The sequence below is a fragment of the Hemitrygon akajei genome, chromosome 7, assembly GCF_048418815.1.
Source record: "Hemitrygon akajei chromosome 7, sHemAka1.3, whole genome shotgun sequence".
NCBI lineage: Eukaryota > Metazoa > Chordata > Chondrichthyes > Myliobatiformes > Dasyatidae > Hemitrygon > Hemitrygon akajei.
In genome coordinates this window covers 42959208-42982377 of record NC_133130.1, presented here as the reverse complement: position 1 = coordinate 42982377, position 23170 = coordinate 42959208, and the positions used below count along the sequence as shown (strand labels likewise).

The window sequence follows — 23170 nt, the reverse complement described above, 5'->3', positions numbered from 1 at the left end:
TAATTATCTGGATAGACAGGGTCTGATTAGGAATAGTCAGCATGGATTTGTGCGTGGAAGGTCATGTTTGACAAATCTTATTGAATTTTTTGAAGAGGTTATGAGGAAAGTTGACGAGGGTAAAGCAGTGGATGTTGTGTATATGGACTTCAGTAAGGCCTTTGACAGGGTTCCACATGGAAGGTTAGTTAAGAAGGTTCAATTGTTAGGTATTTATATTGAAGTAGTAAAATGGATTCAACAGTGGCTGGATGGGAGATGCCAGAGAATAGTGGTGGATAACTGTTTGTCAGGTTGGAGGCCGGTGACTAGTGGTGTGCCTCAGGGATCTGTACTGGGTCCAATGTTGTTTGTTATATACATTAATGATCTGGATGATGGGGTGGTAAATTGGATTAGTAAGTATGCAGATGATACTAAGATAGGTGGCATTGTGGATAATAAAGTAGGTTTTCAAAGCTTGCAGAGAGATTTAGGCCAGTTAGAAGAGTGGGCTGAAAGATGGCAGATGGAGTTTAATGCTGATAGGTGTGAGGTGCTACATTTTGGTAGGATGAATCAAAATAGGACATACATGGTAAATGGTAGGGCTTTGAGGAATGCAGTAGAACAGAGTGATCTGGGAATAATGGTGCATAGTTCCCTGAAGGTGGAATCTCATGTGGATAGAGTGGTGAAGAAAGCTTTTGGTATGCTGGCCTTTATAAATCAGAGCATTGAGTATAGGAGTTGGGATGTAATGTTAAAATTGTACAAGGCATTGGTGAGGTCAAATTTGGAGTATTGTGTACAGTTCTGGTCACCGAATTATAGGAAAGATGTCAACAGAATAGAGAGAGTACGGAAGAGATTTACTAGAATGTTACCTGGGTTTCAGCACCTAAGTTACAGAGAAAGGTTGAACAAGTTAGGTCTTTATTCTTTGGAGCGTGGAAGGTTGAAGGGGGACTTGATAGAGGTATTTAAAATTATGAGGGGGATAGATAGAGTTGATGTGGATAGGCTTTTTCCATTGAGAGTAGGGGAGATTCAAACAAGAGGACATGAGTTGAGAGTTAGGGGGCAAAAGTTTAGGGGTAACTTGAGGGGGAATTTCTTTACTCAGAAAGTGGTAGCTGTGTGGAACAAGCTTCCAGTAGAAGTGGTAGAGGCAGGTTCGATTTTGTCATTTAAAAAAAATTGGATAGGTATATGGACAGGAAAGGAATGGAGGGTTATGGGCTAAGTGCAGGTAGGTGGGACTAGGTGAGAGTAAGCGTTCGGCACAGACTAGAAGGGCGAAGATGGCCTGTTTCCCTGTGCTGTAATTGTTATATGGTTATAATGGATTCCATCTTCTTGAGCCATCAACATTTGAAGGTTACATAGTATTATCCTAAGAATTAAAAACTACGGCTGGCAGATGATGTGAGCAATGTCACAGTGCAGGGACTGATGGCTGATAAGTGTGAGATGCTCCAAATTATGCTTTATAAGACAGAACACCCGCAGTGTGTTGTTAGATGCCAGGAAATTATCAATCTGCTTTAGAGAATCACACATAGAAGTGAATAGATCAAAATCTGAATCAGAATCAAGTTTATTGTCACTGACACTAGTCGTGAAATTTGTTGTTTTCTAGGAGCAGTAGGGACTAGGTAGGAGCAGAGGTGGGACTAGGTGAGGGTAAGTGTTTTGGCATGGACTAGAAGGGCTGAGATGGCCTGTTTCCGTGCTGTAATTGTTATATGGTAGATAGGAGGGATTAGTGTTTGAGTGATTTTGATCTGCTTTTTAGCTGGTTTGGCACAATATTGTGGGCTGAATGGCCTGTTCCTGTGCTGTACTCTTCTCTCTTCTAATTGCTGCACAGTTTTCAGGCTGTGTAAAAATTTCCTGCCCTGAGCAATGGTTTGTTCGCACTTTGAGTTCTTGTCGACCAAGTGCTCACCCAGTTTCCCTGTAGTCAGATCATATCTTTCTAAGCTTCACTCCTACATTTACCTACCCAAGTACTTCTTAAATATTGTACCTGCCTCAACCACTTCCTCTGACGATTCACTTATTGTACTTACCATCTTCTACATCAAAAAATTGCTCCTCTAGCCCTTTTTAAATCTTTCCCCTCTCACCCTAAATCTTTGTCCTGAGTGTAGGACTCCCCTATCCAGGAGTAATAAATGTTACCATCCCCTTTATCTATGACTTTCATAATTTAAAATTTTTCTATGAAGTCGCCCTTCATTCTTCTACGTTCCAAGGAAGAAAGGCTTAGCCTAGCTAACCTCTCTGTATAACGTAGGCCCTCTAGACCTGTAAAAAGCTTCATAAATCTCTTCTGCACCATTTCCAGTTTAATCACATCTTTCCTATAACAGGGTGACCAAAACTGTACACAGTGCTCCAGGTGCAGCCATACCATTAACTTATACTCTGCAGCATAATATCCCATCTGCTATATTCAGAGCTCTGACAGATGCTAAATATCTTTTACACCACTCTACCTGTGATGCCACTTTCAACAAACTGTGCACATGTGCTCCTGAGTGATGCACCATCAATAACTCACTCTGAGACGTAAGAAGCGAGATATCGGCTTTTATTGACTGGAAGAATGAACAACACTACATCCTGGAGAATGAGGCCAGGCTCAGGCCTCAATCGCCTTTATACAGGAGTCTGTGGGAGGAGCCACAGGAGCAGTCAGCAGGGGTCTGTGGGAGGAGCCACAGGAGCAGTCCAGACAGGTATATGTAGTTCACCACACTGAGTCCCTCTGCTCCATTATACTGCTTTGTTCCTTTCATAGTACATTGCTTTGACTTTCCAACATGCATGACCTCACACTTATCTGTATTGAAATCCATTTGCCACTTCTCAGGCCTTCTCAGTAACTGATCAAGATCTCCCTGTAACCTATGATGACCTTCGACAGTATCCACAACACCTTCTAATTTTGATTCATCTGCAAACTTACTGATCAAGCCTTTGCATTCTCAACCAAATCATTTATATAAATAACAGATAACAAGGGCCACCACACCAGTCCCAGCAGCACACCACTAGTAATGGCCTCCATTCTGAGAAACAATCTTCAACCATCACCCTCTGTTTCCTTTTGCTGAGCAAATTTTGAATCCACTTAACTATCTCTTCCTCTCAGCCTACTAAGCAGAAGCTGAACAACTTCTTCAACAGGTTCGACAGCTCAATCTCATCCTCACCGCAGAAATCCACACCAGGCTTACTTCCCTCACAGGAAAATAGTCACTCACAGGAGACCTTGCCCACGCCCAGGATTACGGCTGCACAGGTGGAAGGTCAACTGAGGAAGATCTGTACCAGCAAGGCGGCTGGACCGGATGGAGTTTCCCCACGATTACTGAGGGCCTGTGCGACTGAGCTGGGAGAACCACTACAGCGCATCTTCAACATGAGCCTGGAGCAGAGAAGAGTACCCAGACAGTGGAAAACATCTTGTATTGTCCCGGTACCGAAGAAACCACAACCAAAGGAGTTGAATGACTTCAGACCTGTTGCCTTGACGTCGCACGTGATGAAGACCATGGAGCGGCTGATAATACAGAATCTGAGGCCACAAACCAGGCACGCCCAGGATCCTCTTCAGTTTGCGTATAAGGAGAAGGTGGGAGTGGAGGATGCTATCACGTATTTGCTGCACAAATCACTCTCTCACCTAGATGGGGTCAGTTGTGCTGTGAGGATTACATTCCTTGACTTCTCTAGTGCCTTTAACACCATCCAGCCCAAGATCTTAAGGCACAAACTAACGGAGATGGGAGTAGACTCTCACATGGTGGATTGGATAGTGGACTACTTGACAGATAGACCTCAGTATGTGCGGTTGGGAGACTGTAGGTCTGACACGGTGGTCAGCAGCACAGGAGCGCCGCAGGGAACCGTACTCTCTCCGGTCCTGTTCACCCTGTACACATCAGACTTCCAATATAACTCGGAGTCCTGCCATGTGCAGAAGTTCGCTGATGACACGGCCATAGTGGGGTGTGTCAGGAATGGACAGGAGGAGGAGTATAGGAAACTGATACAGGACTTTGTGATATGGTGCAACTCAAACTACCTGCGTCTCAATATCACCAAGACCAAGGAGATGGTGGTGGACTTTAGGAGATCTAGGCCTCATATGGAGCCAGTAATCATTAATGGAGAATGTGTGGAGCAGGTTAAGACCTACAAGTATCTGGGAGTACAGTTAGACGAGAAGCTAGACTGGACTGCCAACACAGATGCCTTGTGCAGGAAGGCACAGAGTCGACTGTACTTCCTTAGAAGGTTGGCGTCATTCAATGTCTGTAGTGAGATGCTGAAGATGTTCTATAGGTCAGTTGTGGAGAGCGCCCTCTTCTTTGTGGTGGCGTGTTGGGGAGGAAGCATTAAGAAGAGGGACGCCTCACGTCTTAATCTGGTAAGGAAGGCGGGCTTTGTCGTGGGCAAAGTACTGGAGTGTTTAACATCGGTAGCTGAGCGAAGGGCGCTGAGTAGGCTACGATCAATTATGGAAAACTCTGAACATCCTCTACATAGCACCATCTGGAGACAGAGAAGCAGTTTCAGCGACAGGTTACTATCGATGCAATGCTCCTCAGACAGGATGAAGAGGTCAATACTCCCCAATGCCATTAGGCTTTACAATTCTACCGCCAGGACTTAAGAACTTTTTTTAAAAGCTGATGTTAATGCTTTTTGAGATAGTGATTTAGATGCATATCATATTTTTTACTGAGTTAAGTATTGTATGTAATTAGTTTTGCTACAACAAGTGTATGGGACATTGGAAAAAAATTGAATTTCCCCATGGGGATTAATAAAGTATCTATCTATCTATCTATCTATCTATCTATCTATCTATCTATCTACATATACCTGTCTGGACACGCCCCCTGCTGACTGCTCCTGTGGCTCCTCCCACAGACCCCGGTATAAAGGCGATTGAGGCCTGAGCCCAGCCCTCATTCTCCAGGATGTAGTATGGTGGTCAACTAATGCTTGTTCTTTCTTCCAGTCAATAAAAGCCAATATCTCGACTTCACGTCTCAGAGAGAGTTATTGATGGTGCATCACAGGGCCTTATTGAAGGCCTTGCTAAAGTTCAAATAGCACTGCCTTACCATCATCTACATTTCTGGTTAGCTCTTCAAAAATTTCTAAAAGGTTTAACGAGCATGACTTTCCAAGCAAGGCCATGCTATCTTATTGTATTCAAGCTCTGACTATGCAGGTGTTGGTAGATCTTGTCCCTCAAAATTCTCACCAGTAAGTTCCCTGACACTGCTGATATGCCTGTAGTTCCCTGGTTTGTCTTTGCCACCTTTCTTAAAAACAGAACAACATTCGCCACCTTCCAGTCTCTAGGAAATTCACAACTAGTTAAATATAAAGCACATATCTCTGCAAGAGCCTTTGCAATTTCTTCTCTAGCCTCCCATGAAATCCAAAGATGAGCTTCTATCAAGGCCATTGCTGTGAAAACCTTAGAATCAGTGGTGACATTTAACATTTTTTTAGTCAGCTTCAATTCCCGTAATGGTGGGACTATTCTCATTGGAGTTTGAAAGAAATGAGAGATAATCTTACCAAAACCCAAATGATTCTAATTGGGCTTGACTGTGTAGATGCTGAGAGGATGTTTTCTCCCCTGGGAATACGTATCTCGAACTAGGAGACAGTGTGGTACGTTCAGGAGGAATGTGTTGAAAGAATAAGTAAATGTAGGAAGGACAACAAAATTCTAGGGGCGTATAGCCCGATGGGAGTTCGGGGAGCTGGGTTAAGCACAATAGGCAGCGATTCAAACAGAGAGAGGAGAAATGGGTTAAAAATTCTATATCTGAATGCACGAAGTGTCAGGAATAAGGCGGATGAGCTTGAAGCCCAGGTGCGAATGGGTAACTATGATGTTGTTGGGATAACGGAGACATGGCTGCAGGGAGATCAGACCTGGGAAATGAATGTACAAGAGTATACGTGCTATCGTAGGGACAGAAATGTGGGCAGAGGGGATGGAGTGGCCCTGTTGGTGAGGAATGAGATTCAGTCCTTTGCAAGGGGGGACATAGGGTCAGGAGAAGTAGAGTCTGTGTGGATAGAACTGAGGAACAGTAAGGGCAAAAGGACCCAAATGGGTGTTGTCTACAGGCCACCAAACAGTAGCACGGATATTGGGTGCAAGTTGAATAGGGAGTTAACATTGGCATGTGGCAAAGGTAATGTCGCAGCAGTTATGGGGGATTTCAACATGCAGGTGAACTGGTAATCAGGTGAATCAGGTTGGTGCTGGACCACAGGATAGGGAGTTTGTAGAGTGCCTACAGGATGCATTCTTGGAACAGCTTGTACGAGACCCGACCAGGGACAAGACTATTCTGGATTTAGTGTTATGTAATGAACAGGATTTGATAAGCGATCTTGCAGTAAAGGAGCCATTAGGAGGTAGTGATCATAATATGATAAGTTTTTATCTGCAATTTGAGAAGGATAAGGGCAGCTCGGAGGTGTCAGTGTTGCAGTTGAATAGGGGAAACTATGGAGCCATGAGGGAGGAGCTGGCCAAAGTTGACTGGACGGATAGCCTAGCAGAAAAGACAGTGGAACAGCAATGGCAGGTATTCTTGGGAATAATGCACAAGGTGCAAAATCAGTTCATCCCCCAGAGAAGGAAGGATTCAAAGGGGGGAAAGGGGCCTCAGTGGTTGACAAAGGAAGTCAGAGACTGCATAGCATTAAAAAAAAGGAAATATGACAGAGCTAAAGAGAGTGGGAGAACAGATGATTGGGAAGTTTTTAAGGAACAATAGAACTTAACTAAAAAGACAATATGGGGAGAAAAAATGAGGTACGAACGCAAGCTAGCCAGGAATATAAAGGAAGATAGCAAAAGCTTTTTTAGGTATGTGAAGAGAAAGAAGATAGTTAAGAACAATGTTGGGCCCTTGAAGAATGAATTGGGTGAAATTGTTATGGGAAACAGAGAAATGGCAGAAGAATTTAATGAGTACTTTAGATCTGTTTTCACTAAGGAAGACACAAGCAATCTCCCAGATGTATGGATGGGCCAAGGACATAGGGTAACAGAGGAAATGAAACAGATTGACATTCAGAAGGAAACGGTGATGAGAAGACTGATGGGACTGAAGGCTGACAAATCCCCAGGTCCAGATGGTCTGCACCCCAGGGTACTAAAGGAGGTGGACCTGGAAATTGTGGATGCATTGGTAATCATTTTCCAATGTTCCTTAGATTCAGGATCAGTTCCTGAGGATTGGAGAATGGCTAATGTTATCCCACTTTTTAAGAAAGGAGGGAGGGAGAAAACAGAGAACTATCGACCTGTCAGCCTGACATCGGTGGTGGGAAAGATGCTAGAGTCCATTATTAAGGATGAAATAGTGGCATATCTAGATAGCAGTGATAGGATTGGGCCAAGCCAGCATGGATTTACCAATGGTAAATCATGCTTGACTAATCTGTTGGAGTTTTTCGAGGATGTAACCAGGAAGTTAGACGGGGGAGATCCAGTGGATGTAGTGTACCTCGATTTTCAGAAGGCATTTGATAAGGTCCCACATAGAAGATTGGTGGGTAAAATCAAAGCTCAGGGCATTGACATGGATAGAAAACGGGTTGGCAGATAGAAAGCAAAGGGTAGCGGTGAATGGGTGTTTCACGGAATGGCAGGTGGTGACTAGTGGGGTGCCACAGGGCTCGGTATTGGGACCACAGCTGTTTACCATTTACGTTAACAATTTGGATGAAGGCATAGAAAATAACATCAGCAAATTTGCTGATGATACTAAGCTGGGTGGCAGTGTGACATGTGATGAGGATGTTAGGAGAATTCAGGGTGACTTGGATAGGCTGGGTGAGTGAGCAGATACTTGGCAGATGGTGTTTAATGTGAATAAGTGTGAGGTTATCCACTTTGGGAGTAAGAACAGGAAGGCAGATTATTATCTGAACGGTATAGAGTTGGGTAAGGGAGTAATACAAAGAGATCTCGGAGTCCTTGTTCATCAGTCACTGAAGGTGAATGAGCAAGTGCAGCAGGCAGTGAAGAAGGCTAATGGAATGTTGGCCTTTATTACAAAGGGAATTGAGTACAAGAGCAAGGAAATCCTCTTGCATTTGTACAGAGCCCTGGTGAGACCACACCTGGAGTATTGTGTACAGTTTTGGTCTCCAGGGTTAAGGAAGGACATCCTGGCTGTAGAGGAAGTGCAGCGTAGATTCACGAGGTTAATTCCTGGGATGTCTGGACTGTCTTACGCAGAGAGGATCGAGAGACTGGGCTTGTACACGCTGGAGTTAAGGAGATTGAGAGGGGATCTGATTGAAACATATAAGATTATTAAGGGATTGGACAAGATAGAGGCAGGAAATATGTTCCAGATGCTGGGAGAGTCCAGTACCAGAGGGCATGGTTTGAGAATAAGGGGTAGGTCATTTAGGACAGAGTTAAGGAAAAACTTCTTCTCCCAGAGAGTTGTGGGGGTCTGGAATGCACTGCCGCGGAAGGCAGTGGAGGCCAATTCTCTGGATGCTTTCAAGAAGGAGCTAGATAGGTATCTTATGGATAGGGGAATCAAGGGATATGGGGACAAGGCAGGAACCGGGTATTGATAGGAATTGATCAGCCATGATCTCAAAATGGCGGTGCAGGCTCGAAGGGCACCTATTGTCTATTGTCTATTGACTTCTCTTAGAGGGTTGTGCACCAGGAAATCTGTCTCCAGAGAGCTATGAAGGCCAGTCACTAAATATACATTTGGTCAATAAAGAAGTGGTTCAGGAGGTCCAGAAGAAGTTCACAAAGATGATTCCAGGAGTGAAAAGGTTATCATACGAGGATTGTTTGATGGCTCTGGGTCTGTACACGCTGGAATTCAGAAGGATGAGGGGAGGGATCTCATTGAAACCTTTTAAATGTTGAAAGGCCTAGACAGAATAGATTTGGAAAGGATGTTTCCTATGATGGGAGAGTCTAGGACAAGAGGGCACAGCCTCAGGATAGAAGGGCACCCTTTCAAAACAGAGATACTGAGAAATTTCTTTAGCCAAAAGTTGGTGAATTTGTGGAATTTGTTGCCACATGCAGCTGTGGAGGCCAGGTGGTTGGATGTACTTAAGACAGAGATTGATAGGTTCTTGATTGGAATTGGCATCAAAGGTTACGGGGAGGAGGTCGGTAACTGGGGTTGAGGAGGAGATTAAAAAAGGGATCGGCCATGGTTGAATGGCAGAGTAGACTCGATGGGCCAGATGGTCTAATTCTGCTCCTATGTCTTATGGTCTTATGGGATCAGTTAGGAAAATGAAACGAAAGTTACAATCAGATCAGTCATGATCTTATTACATGGCTGAGCAGTTCTAAAGAACATATGGCCTTGTCCTGCTTCCATTTCTCATGTTCTTATGACATCAAACAGCACTTACTCCGGCAACAAGCACTTCCTTTTTAAGAGGTGTCAGCTAACTTTAAGAAGTGCAGGCTGGACTGTACCAAAGTGATTCACTCTCTGGCCCCTCTTTGATCCATCCAATCAATCGATAAGGTGAGCTGCACCAGCCAAATGCTGAAATCACTGACATCAGTAATCTACAGAAAGCTGATATGTTCTCAGCAATGCATCATTGGCCACGAGGGAATCACTCATCACTATCTCAAAGCCTTCTTTCAAGAGGTATTTCATTCTGTGTACAATGCATGCATGGTTCAGATCGTGATTGATATTTATCAGTTCTAAATATATAGGGCAGTCAACAGGAAATTAAACAACATGGGTCCAATCTGATATGAGTAAACAATCAGTCAACCAGGTTAGCAGTAAATGTTCTAATACATCAGTAGATGTTTCAGGCAAAACCAAGTAAGATTGTAAACTCTATGAAGTGTGTATATTTGTAATACTTTGGCTTTTATCTTCTATTTTTTAAGTTTCCTTTTTTATTATTTGATTGTGGCGACCCACTTCCCAGCGCACTCGAACCGGCTCACAAAGTGGCTCGTGCCGGCATTGAGGCCGGTCCCAAAGAGGGCGCCAAGCCTGCTTCACCAGCAAGGGGAAAAGCTCGCGCGCGGGACGGGACTGTGAATACCCCCTACAGCATTCCCGCCCGGGGAGGGCGGGATCAGAAAGGCTTTAAAGCGAGGCCGCGAAGTTTGAATAAATCTCTTTTTGCAACTGCAGCTTGCCGACTCCGTGTCGTTATTTCAGCGCTGCGTGTAGCACACCGCTACAATTGGTGACCCCGACGGCCCAAACGATATTTGGACCGGAGATGAACGACGCCGCATCTGTTCATGCAGTTTCGTTAAAACTGCCAAGCTTCTGGACGCTGCGACCTCACCTATGGTTCCAGCAAGCAGAAGCCCAATTCCACATTCGGCAGATAACCTCGGATGCCACACGTTACTACTACGTGGTGAGCTCCCTCGACCAGGATACAGCGGCCCAGGTTGAGGAGTTCATACAGTTGCCCCCGGAGGATGGCAAATACACAGCATTCAAAGCCCTGCTCATAAGGACTTTTGGACTCTCACGGCGCGAGCGAGCTGCCCGCTTACTGCACCTGGATGGTTTGGAGACAAGCCGCCGTCGGCTTTGATGAATGAGATGCTCTCCCTAGCCGGAGGACACAAGCCCTGCCTCATGTTTGAGCAGGCATTCCTGGAGCAGCTGCCCGAGGACATACGCCTGCTGCCGTCCGACGCGGATTTCAGTGACCCACGGAAGGTGGCGGCCCGGGCAGATATGCTGTGGAAAGCCCCAAGGAGAGTGGGGCATCTGTCGCACAGATCACCAGGCCATGCTCCCAGCAGCAAACCAGACCAGGCCCGGCCGCAGAGCCTGCTAACCCCAGAGGCAGGGGTGAGGAGACCAATGAACAATGGTGCTTCTACCACCAACGGTGGGGCGCAGAAACCCGCCGCTGTAGCCCGCCCTGCAAGTTCCCGGGAAACGCCAGGGCCAGCCGCCGCTGATGGCTACGGTGGCTGGCCATCGGGATAGCCTCCTGTATGTCTGGGACAAGCGGTCGGGACGCCGCTTTTTGGTCGACACCGGAGCCGAGATCAGCGTCTTACCTCCGATGAGTTACGACACCCGCAACAGAGCACCGGGTCCCCCCCGAGGGCCGTGAACGGCAGCACAGTAAGGACCTACGGCACCCGTACGGTGCGGCTACAGTTCGGCTCCAACCGGTTCACGTGAGACTTCACACTGGCCGCCGTAGCCCAACCGCTCCTGGGAGCGGATTTTTTGCGAGCTCACAGCCTACTGGTTGACCTGCTGAGGCAGAGGCTGGTCCACGCCAAGACCTTTCAGACGTTCTCCCTGGGAGAAGCCCAGTTGCCAGCCCCACACCTCGGCTCCATCACGCTGTCCGACAACGACTTCACCAGAGTCCTGGCGGATTTCCCATTGGTTCTGGCACCGCAGTTCACGGCAGCCATGCCCCAACACGGCATACAGCACCACATCCCGACCCAGGGACCACCCCTCCACGCCCGTGCTCGAAGGCTTCCCCCGGACAAGCTCCGACTGGCGAAGGAGGAGTTCAAGAGGATGGAGGAATTGGGGATCACACAGTGGTCCGACAGCCCATGGGCCTCCCCCCTGCACATGGTGCCCAAAGCAACAGGGGGCTGGAGACCATGCGGCGACTACCGCAGGCTGAACGAGGCTACAACACCGGACCGCTACCCTGTGCTGCACATTCAGGACTTTACAGCAAACCTGCACGGCGCACGGATCTTCTCCAAGGTAGACCTCATCCGGGGATACCATCAAATCCCGATGCATCCGGACAACGTCCCCAAAACAGCACTCATCACCCCTTTCGGCCTTTTCAAGTTCCTCCGCATGCTCTTTGGCCTAAAGAATGCCGCACAGACATTTCAGCGGTTAATGGATGCAGTGGGACGCGACCTGGACTTCGCTTTCACCTATTTGGACAACATCCTCATAGCCAGCAGCAGTCGTCAGGAGCATATGTCCCACCTCCGTCAACTCTACGCCCGACTGAGAGAATATGGCCTGACAATCAACCCGGCCAAATGCCAGTTCGGTTTCGACACCATCGACTTCCTGGGCCACAGAATTACTAAAGACGGGGCAACCCCTCTGCCCACTAAGGTAGATTTGGTCCTCCATTTCCCCCGGCCCAACACAATCAAAGGCCTTCAGGAATTCGTGGGAATGGTGAATTTCTACCACTGTTTCCTCCCTTCAGCTGCCCGAATCATGCGCCCCCTGTTCGCCCTGATGTCGGGTCCGGGCAAGGACGTTACCTGGGACGAGGAGTCCGCCGCCGCTTTCATTCAAATGAAGGAAGCCTTAGCAAACGCCGCGATGCTAGTGCACCCCAGAATGGACGTCCCTACCGCCCTCACAGTGGACGCATCTAACACGGCAGTCGATGGGGTACTGGAGCAGCTCATCACGGGCCGCTGGCAACCCCTGGCATTTTTCAGCAAACACCTACGACCACCCGAGCTCAAATACAGTGCTTTCAACCGGGAACTGTTGGCGCTATACCTGGCAATCCGGCATTTCAGGTACTTCTTAGAAGGTAGGACTTTCACCGCGTTCATGGACCACAAACCTCTTACCTTTGCGTTCACGAAAGCATCCGACCCCTGGTCGTCCCGTCAGCAGCGACATCTGTCCTACATCTCCGAATACACGACGGATGTCCGGCATGTCTCGGGAAAGGACAATGTCGTGGCGGATGCCCTCTCTCGCCCTGACATCCAAGCCCTGTCCCGGGGGTAGACTATGAAGCACTGGCAGAGGCGCAGCAAGCAGACGAGGAGATCCCTAGTTACAGGATTGCAGTCTCCGGTTTGCAGCTCCAGTACCTCCCCGTAGGCCCAGGTGAGAGGATCCTGCTCTGTGACGTCACCACCGGCCAACCCCGCCCCGTCGTTCCGGCAGCCTGGCGGCGGCGCGTTTTCAACTCCATTCACAACTTAGCACACCTCTCCATCAGGACAACCGTCCGGATGGTAGCCAACAGGTTCGTTTGGTGCGGACTCCGCAAGCAGGTCCGTGAATGGGCCAGAACGTGTGTGCACTGCCAAACAGCCAAGGTGCAGCGGCACACCTAAGCCCTGCCGCAGCAGTTCCACCCCACCCGCCGGCATTTTGACCACATTCATGTTGATATCGTGGGGCCCTCTGCCAGTGTTGCGCGGAGCGCGGCACCTCCTGACTATCGTGGACCGGTTCACAAGATGGCCAGAGGCGATCCCGCTCACCGATACCACCTTCAAATCTTGCGCCTGGGCACTGATTGCCACCTGGGTGTCCCGCTTTGGTGTACCGGCCCACATTACCTCCGACAGAGGTTCCCAGTTCACCTGCAGCCTGTGGTCAGCTATGGCCAGCCTTTTGGGGACACAGCTGCACCACACAACTGCTTACCACCCACAGTCGAACGGACTGGTGGAGCGTTTCCACCGTCACCTGAAGTCCGCTCTCTTGGCCTGCCTCAAAGGGCCTAACTGTGTGGACGAGCTTCCCTGGGTCCTGCTCGGAATCTGCACGGCGCCCAAAGAAGATCTGCACTCCTCGTTGGCCAAGTTGGTGTACGGCGCACCCCTGGTCGTCCCAGGAGAGTTCATACCAGCCCCAAGGGGGCAAGAGGAAGAACCCGCAGCAGTCCTGGGCAGACTACGTGAGAGGCTTGGTAACCTGGCTGTGGTGAACTACATATACCTGTCTGGACACGCCCCCTGCTGACTGCTCCTGTGGCTCCTCCCACAGACCCCTGTATAAAGGCGATTGAGGCCTGAGCCTGGCCCTCAGTCTCCAGGATGTAGTATGGTGGTCAACTACTGCTTGTTCTTTCTTCCAGTCAATAAAAGCCGATATCTCGCCTTCATGTCTCAGAGAGAGTTATTGACGGTGCATCACTGGCCCCCATACCCACTTCGCAGCATGGGCAGAACCCGACCTGCGTACCCAAAGACCTGCAAAACTGTAAGTTCATTTTTGTACGACAGGGCGGACATTGGGTACCACTACAGTAGCCCTACGAGGGGCCGTTTACGGTGATCAGAAACAACGGGTCCACATTCGTGCTGGACATTGGGGGGAAAGAGGAAGTTTTCACGGTGGACCGACTCAAACTGGCCCATGTGGACTTGGCGCAGCCGGTTGAGATTGCGGCACCGTGGTGCAGAGGCAGACCTCCCAAACAGAGTCCGACCCAGACTGTGGACATTGTGGGGTGTATCGCAGGTTCCGGGCGGGGGGGGGTGTTATGTGGCGACCCACTTCCCAGCGCACTTGAACCAGCTCACAAAGTGGCACGCGCCGGCATTGAGGCCAAGCCTGCTTCACCAGCAAGGGGAAAAGCCCGCGCGCGGGACGGGACTGGAGTAATACAGCATTCCCGCCCGGGGAGGGCAGGATCAGAAAGGCTTTAAAGCAAGGCCGCGAAGTTTGAATAAATCTCTTTTTGCAACTGCAGCTTGCCGACTCCATGTCGTTATTTCAGCGCTGCGTGTAGCACACTGCTACATGATGATCATTTCCTGACAGCCAGGTGATTGAGGGACAGTGTCCAGATTCTAGAAAAATCCTTGCTGGGGAAGGAAGTCCCAGAGGGAAAAAATTACTTGTGAGGGCTGGTGAGGTCTAGTAAATAAGGAAATACTTCAAAATTTTCAATGTAAGGACATATGAAATAACAGTTGGAGTAAACCCTTTGTGCCTGCTCTGATTTTCAATAACACCTTGGCTAACTTTTCACCTCATTGCCATGTTCATGGGCAAATCCTACAGATATTTCCTTAATACCTAAAATCCTATTGGTTTCTGTACTAAATACTTTGAGCAACTGAGCTTCCACAGCCAATAATAAAGATAATAATAGCAAATAATAGCAATAATAGCAAATAATAAAGATATACCATTCTTCGCATGAAGAAAGTTCTTAGCTCTGGCCTGAATTAACTTATTTTGAGATTGCAATCTTGGTTTTTGACACTCATCTAGGGAGAATGTTATCCCTGTTTCCATACAGTCAGCCTTGATAAGAATTTTGTGTGTTTCATTGAAATTTCCTTTCATTCTTCCAAACTCAAGAGAAAACAGGCCTGATTTGCTTAATCTCTTTTCAAAGGACATTCCACATCTCCATCTTGGAATCGATCTGGTGAACTTTCATTGCACAACCACTGTTGCATATAGATCTTATTTTATTTTCTTTCTTCCTCCTTGCTTATCAAATAGAGTTACATTTGCTATCTTCTGTGGGAATTGATTTGGAATTTGGAAATTTAGACAATGATAATGTGCATCCAATATCTTCAGAATGAACTCTTTCAAAACCAGGGCAGCAAGTTAGGAGATTTATTGGTTTTCAATCCAACAATATCTGCAGTATTTTTTTTTCTATTAAGGGTAGTTTCTTAGAAGTTTCTCACTCTAGAGTTCTTGAGTGGTTTCATTTATTTGTATAATTTCTCTGTCATTTCTTTATTCTCCAATTTGATTTCTCTTTTGTCAGTCTAAAGAGACTCAAATTAACTTATGCTGATTTTCTTTTTTTATATATTTATAGGCCTTACACTCTGATTTTAGGTTCTGTGCTGGATTTTCTCCTACTTTCCCTTTCAAAGCTCATCTCAACAGATATCTTCAGTCTTCCTATTCATTCCCAACTCTTTGACTTGGATAGCACATATTTCCCACTTCCCAACTCAGGCTAATATTGCCACTGGCTCTTGATGTGGTTAGTTGGAGCAGTTTTCCAAAAAGATCCCTTTACTATTGAGCTGTTGCTTTTGACATTTGCAGTTTAATATTGCAGTCATCTGAAATACAGCAATCAGGCAGCAATTTAGTCATTCAATGAATTTTTTTGAAATACATATGCTCAGTTATCATTTCAGATGATCTTTTGAGTTTAAGTGGAGGTATTATTATGCCTGTGCTATATCCTTGCATAGTATGCTATGGCTTTGGGCTGTGTTAAGATATCCCCATATCCTGACAAATGTCCTTCCAATATTAACAAAGAACAATTAACTGCTCATCCTTCTTTAGGAACCAGATTGTGCAAAATTGGTCATCACGTTAGCCTTTCAAAAGCAGCATTGCATTGGTAGTTAACTCTTATTTCAATTCAATGATCATAGAAATAGAATGAATGCCTCATATTTTTTGATAGTACTGGAACTGATATTGACTAGGAGAATGGTAAAGTTTACACAGCATACAACAGAATTGCACTTTCTGTATTTTATGCAAGTAAATCTCTAGTTGCAAAGCATCTTATTTTCCCCTGCCCCTTCCTTCTTCTTCATTTCCCCAATCTGGCCGCTTACATCTTCTCCTCCCCTGTTTATCACCTTCCCCAGAAGCCCCTCTTCCTTCCCTTTCTCCCATGATCCACTCTCCTCTACAATCAGAATCCTTTTTCTGCAGCCATTTGCCTTTCTCACCTATCACCTCCCAGCATCTTGCTTCATCCCACCTCCCCCACACACTTTCAATATAATTCAGCCACTTCTTCTGAGTGAGAAGCTGCAAAGGATGGATGTAGATGAATCCACTATCTCCTGGATTACTGACTACCTGACAGATAGACCCCAGTTTGTACGGTTTGGTAGTTCATTGTCTGAGGTGGTGGTGAGTGGTACCAGGACGCCACAAGGGACTGTCCTGTTCCTGTTTCTGTTTCTGTTCACACTGTACACCTCAGACTTTCAGTACAAATCTGGGTCTTGCCACATGCAGAAGTTCTCCGAGGACTTTGCAGTGGTTGGGTGAATCAGTGATGGACAGGAGTTGTTGTACAGAGGATTAGCGGACAAGTTGGGGAGTGGTGCGGGAGGAATCACCTGCTCCTGAATGTGGCCAAAACCAGGGAGATGCTGATTGATTTTAGGAGGAAGAGGACTGAGATGAGTTCTGCAAACATTCTGGGAGAAGAAGTTGTGGTGGTGGTGGAGGAGGACAAATAATTGGGTGTTTACCTCTGGACCGGAAAACCAACATCAAGGCTGTTTACAAGAAGGGGATGAGCAGAGTCTATTTTCTAAGGGAGCTGAGATCCTTCAATGTGTGCAGCAGGATGTTGGAGATCTTTTATCAGTCTGTTGTAGCGAGTGTGGTCTTCTTTGTGGCTTTATGTTGGGGGAGCAGCATTGGTACTGGTGGTGCAAAAAGACTAAGTAAACTCATCAAAAAGTTTGGATCCATCCTTAGCTACAATCCAGACTCTTTTAAATTAGTGGTGGAGAGGAGATCACCAAACAAGCTGTAATCCATTATGGACAATCTGGCACATTCTCTCCATTTTCCATGACCTACTGAATAAGCAGCAGAGCACCTTTTCGAACAGACTTCAGCTTCACTGTCACAAGGATCATTACAGAAAATCTTTCCTACCAAATGCACCTAGCGTATACAAAAGTTCATCTCTTTGTGACAGGAGAATACACATCATCATACAATAGTCTCTGTTTTATTTTGTACATTATTTTTGCACATTTTGCACATTATTGCACAGTGGTATATTATTATTGTGTATATTATTATTTGGTGCTTTACTATTAGTTAAGTCTGCACACTGCTAATTGTGTTTTTAAATATTGGTGCTGTAATGAAAGAATTTCCCACTTGGGATCAATGAAGTGATGATGACGATGATGATGATGATGATTATTATTATAAGGACAAGACCTGTCTAACCAGACTTCCATTTCCATTTTGGTGATTTATATTCAACGGTACATGTCTTTCAAGTCACAACCACATACAAAGTAGGGAACTGTAATAAGACCAGTGATGAAATGACCTGATGAAATCTCACAGTTCAGCCTTCAAGACTTCCTTGATAATTTCCTGAGAAATTGTCACTGGCCTAATAAAATGAACTCTTAGTGAATCATTTAATATCTGACTCTATAATGGACAATCTTATACAGCTGTTAATGATTGTGGATATGAGCCAAGAACAAGCTGAAGTATATAATTAACTAAATTGGATAAACTGCACTGAACCCAGACTTCCTGAACTAGGTAGAGGAGAATTGGACTTGGTCTCCAGCTCCAGAGACCTCCGGAATGGTTGCTCAGTAGAATGTTTATCTTGGTGGATAATGCAGTGATTTCAGAGGAATGTTTGAAGAAGCCCCATCACCTAAAACCTACTGGATTAGTAAAGTCCCAAATGACTGCAAGATTACACAGCAGGTGTAGTATATGGAACCAGCTGCTAAAGGAAGTGGGTGAAGCAGGTACATTAGATACACTTAAAAGCTTGTGGACAAATATATGGATGACAAGAGTTAGAAGAGATATAGAACAAGTGCTGGGAAATAGGACTAGCTTGAATATACATTTTGGTCAGCATGGTCAAAGATGGGCTGAATGGCATTTTGGCATGTTTATATAACTCGACGATTCTACCTCTGAGGTGACCACATTCTTTATGATGACTACTTAAGCATATGCAGCAGAAGGTTAAAACATCCCTTCAGACACTTGTGATCAGTGATCCACTTTTGATTGCTTTCAAGTTGTCTCGTACTTGAAATTTTTGTACAGGCAGAAATGCTCTTTACCCATATGGTGTGATTCTTCAGGATGGGTTAGCAGACATCTCTGACAGACCAGGGACAGTTTTACCTGTTCTTGGAGATTGACCTCAGTTCCGGAACGTATGTTTACTGCAAGCTTCTTTCTCGTAAAAGCTGATTCTGCATCAGCTAAATCAAGATCTAAAGTTCAAAGTAAATGGATCCTCTAACTTAGAGGGTCCACCACCTACCTGAATTCACTTGAATGCCAAGGTCTTGAGAAGAATGTTATAACATTATAACATGATGAAATACAAAAGAGTTTCTAAAGCACCAACACTACTAAACACAAAAAATAACTTAACAAAAACATTATGATTAAACATGTTATACAGGTAGTCACAAATAGCAAGATAACATTTCCTTTCTTCTTTATGACACTCACAGAAAAAGTACTTCTCAAAGATTTTTCCTTTTTGTTTTCAGATTGTTTGCTGTTGAGATTCTGAATGTTGATAAAAATGCTGTATGATTTGCAGATGCACTTTATTGAAACATAAAGACGACTAATTGGAGATGGTTATCACAAAGCACAAGAATATTCTGGCTAAACAGGATATAGCTATTTTGAGATATTGCAATCCTTCTGTTGACAGAGTGTTTATATTAAGGGCTTGCAATATCTCAACTGCACATGCAGAGATATTTCTTGATGGAGGAAGTCATAATTCTGCCTTTTTCTAAAAGGTACGCTGATTAACAATGCTGATTTATCTTTTGACTGGGTTATAAATCCTACCTTACCCCCTCCCTCCAAACAACATATGTACAGTGCCGCACAGAACCACTCATGGCCTTTTGCCTCGTGATTATCACTGGGAAAATGGACTGATTCATGAATCACTTGTCTAAGAAAGCTAAAGGTTAAGGTCTTGTTGTCATCATCAAGTGGGTTCCTTTAGGACCCTCCTACACTGATCAAATGCTTTGATGTTCCAGATTACATGAGAGAGGAAAGTCAGCAGTTTGATTCAATTAGCTGTGAATAAATTAACATGGTGCTATCTACGCAGGTTGATATTTCCATCTTTGTGCATTATTCTTTTAGCAGATTGGTCTAGTTCGACATTCCCTTGATCTTTTTTAAGCAAGAATCTGATTTGTTTTTCCTTCTGTTTTCTTAAGGTGTCATTATGACCAATATGAAGGAGAAAATTATTGGAGGAATGGAATTGCTCTGTAAACTGCATAAGTTTGAGGATCTTAATGGCTTCCTTCCTTCTTATGTCAACAGACAGAATGGAAGTTGTAATGAATGGATCTTTTTTTTAGCACGATGACTCCCCTTGGCACTACTTATTGACTGATAACTTAGCCATGCATATTGATCTGTTGTTCTCTTTCTTTCTGTAGAGTGAATATATCAGTTAACCTCAGCTCTGTGTGCATGCTATTATTGAACTGTTATGTAGTTGTAAAGACACAACAAATTGGTGACGAGTACAAACCTGAATGTCAGTGGATATCACCAACTGCACCAACGGATATGATCGACAGAATTCAGCGGAAGGGTGATAGATAGTGAGAGGAAAGAGTGAACTGAAGCAGTATGGAGAAGGCCATCACGGATGCTAACAAAGGGATGCATGTGTAATAGCCCATGATACACAGTGAGAAATGCACAACTAGCAAAGTTAAAGTAAAAACCATGTGACGATGGCCTTAGCCGGGAAGATTGATGAACTTGATAGTGCTAAGGCGTATATCAAGTGGGTTGAACTGTATTGTAATGCGAAATATGTGGATGAGGAAAAGAAAGCCTCCATGCTTCTTCGTTTAATGGATGCTAAAATGCATAGGTTCTTATGCAACTTAGTAACTCCTGAAAAGCCGGCAAGCAAGACATTTGATGAAATTGTTGCTATTTTACAAAATCACTTTAGCCCTAAACTGCTCATAATAGCTGAGAAATTTAGATTTTACAAAAGGAACCAGTCAAAGGATGAAAGCATTTCTGAATGTTTTGCAGAACTGCGCAAACTTTCCCAGTACTGTGACTTTGAAGGTATACTTTCTGATGCATTAAGGGACAGGCTTGTATGTGGCATGCATAGTCAAAGCACTAAGAAAAGGCTACTTTCAGAAAGAGTATTGCAATATCATTGGAGACAGCAGAAAAGGACACTTCAGAACTATAGAAGCAGAGTCTAGAACGTGAAATTCACAAAATGTCCCTGAATGATACAAAAAGCCAGAAACAGCTTTTGGCAAATCCTCCAAAGATGCAAACGACTGTTGGTTCAAAGAAAAAGTTTGCAGGAAGTGTAATGGACAAGGCCACATAAACAGAGTATGCAAGTCAAATAAAAAAAACACAACCAAAGAGAAAAACCACAAAACTAAACATATGCATAAAGTAACTGAATGTGAAATTGAATCAGGCAACACAGAGTTTATAAAGGTGAGCTGTCATGCCTAGAACTACATAGCATTACCGAAGCAGATCATGAAATCAAATGGATCACAACAGATGTGTCTGATGTCAAACTGAAAATGTAGTCAGCTTTATCTGTAATTTCTAAGGCTGACTACAACAGACTGTTTTCTAAGCTACCATTAGAAAAGACTGTGATGATGCTAGAGACCTACACAGGCAAAAAAAATCTCCTAAAGGTAAATGTGATGTACAGAGTCAAAACACAGTAGTTAGAGCTTTATTTGTTGAAATGTGGAGGGACAGCACTTTTCGGACATGAAAGGTTGAGAAAAATCCAACAAGACTGACACACAAACAAAGCTCTCTGTGTCATCAACATGGTGGCACTAACCAGTTGCTAAATGCTAATGAAAATGTGTTTAAGAAGATATCAGTAAACTCATAGGTATGAAGACCAGAGTTGAATTCGGTGAAGCAGCAACACCAAGATTCCATATCTACAAATAGAGACTGAGAAGTCAAACAGGAACTTCCTCACAATTAACATTCACAAATATCTGTTCCAATATAATCATCTGATCTTTGGCATTGCATCAGCTCCAGCAATTTGGCAAAGAGCCATGGACCAAATGCTTCAAGATATCTCAGGAACACAGTGTTACCTTGATGACATCATTATGACTGTCAAGAATGATGAATAGCACTTCCAGAACTTTGGTGAAGTGCTTACCAGGCTGAGTGAATATAGTCTGCATGCAAAGAGAGACAAATATGAGTTTTTTAAGAATGAAATATCATATTCTGGACATGTCATTGACAAGCATAACTTACATAAGCCCCAAGAGGAGATTGAAGCAGTGCTACAGGCACCCAAACTAGAATATATGTCACAACTCAGGTCATACTTGGGCCTTGTAAACTACTACCACCAGTTTTCCCCAAAAATTGTTACAGTGCTGCACCCATTGAATTCACTGTTATAAAACAGGAACAAAGTGGGAATGGTCAGAAGGATGTGAAAAAGCATTCAAGGAAATGAAGAGACTAATAATATCAGATGAACTGCTCATCCGTTATGACCCATCCCTGCCCATTAGACTGGTGTGTGATGCATCCCCTTATGCAATTGGTGCCACTTTGTCACATATTATGAAAGATGGATCGGAATGCCTGATTACATTTGCTTCAAGAATACTGACGAGCGCAGAACACAGCTATGTACAGATTGACTGAGAGATCCTTAGTCTAGTCTGGGGTATAAAGAAGTTCCACTACTATCTCTATGAACAAACCACTTCACCTGTGAGTCAACTGGGGTGATATACCGTATCCGGTGCTCCCGATGTGGCCATTTATACATTGGGGAGACCCGCCACAGACTGGGAGACCGTTTCGCTGAACACCGGCGCTCAGTCCTCCAGCAGTGGCGGGATCTCCCTGTGGCCACACACTTCAATTCCACAGACCACTCCCACTCCGATATGTCTGTCCATGGCCTCCTCTACCATCAAGATGAGGCCACATGCAGGTTGGTGGAGCAATACCTTATCTCCCGCCTAGGTAGCCTCCTACCTGCCGGCATGAACATTCAACTCACAGACCTCCGTTGATACTCCTGCCCACCCCCCCCCCCCTTACCCCATCCCTATCTATAATTTTAGTCTGGTTCTCTTTCTTTCTCTTTTTCCCCCCTCACTATTATCTCCCCCCAGCCCTACCTTTCTTTCTATTTCCCATAATTCTCCACCTCCCCCCAGCCCATTTCCCTTCAGCCCATCACTTCCCAGCTCTCTACTTCATCCCTCCCCCCACTTCTTATCCCCTCTCCACCATCCCATGCTACTTCACTCCTGATGAAGGGTTTCGGCTCGAAACGTCGTCACTGCCTCCTCCCATAGATGCTGTCTGGCCTGCTGAGTTCTGCCAGCATTTTGTGTTTTTATTTATTTCCAGCATCTGCAGATTCACTCGTGTCGCCTGGTTAGTAGGTTAATTGGTCATTGTAAATTGTCCTGTGATTAGGCTAGGTGGGCTGCTATGCGGCATGGCTCAAAGTCCGGAGGGGCCTACTCCATGTTGTATCTTAATAAATAAATTATATCTTACTGCAATAATATGGGACCTTGCATGACTGCATCTCGGCTGTTGTGCACAGATCTGGTCTCCCTATCTAAGGAAAGATA

General features: G+C 45.2%; 1 long non-coding RNA gene across 1 annotated transcript in view; it reads left to right on the top strand.

The window, feature by feature from the left end:
• The window catches only part of LOC140730386 (uncharacterized), a 155034-nt gene that overhangs the window by 86965 nt on the left and 44899 nt on the right, over nucleotides 1-23170 (top strand). The window lies entirely within an intron of this gene.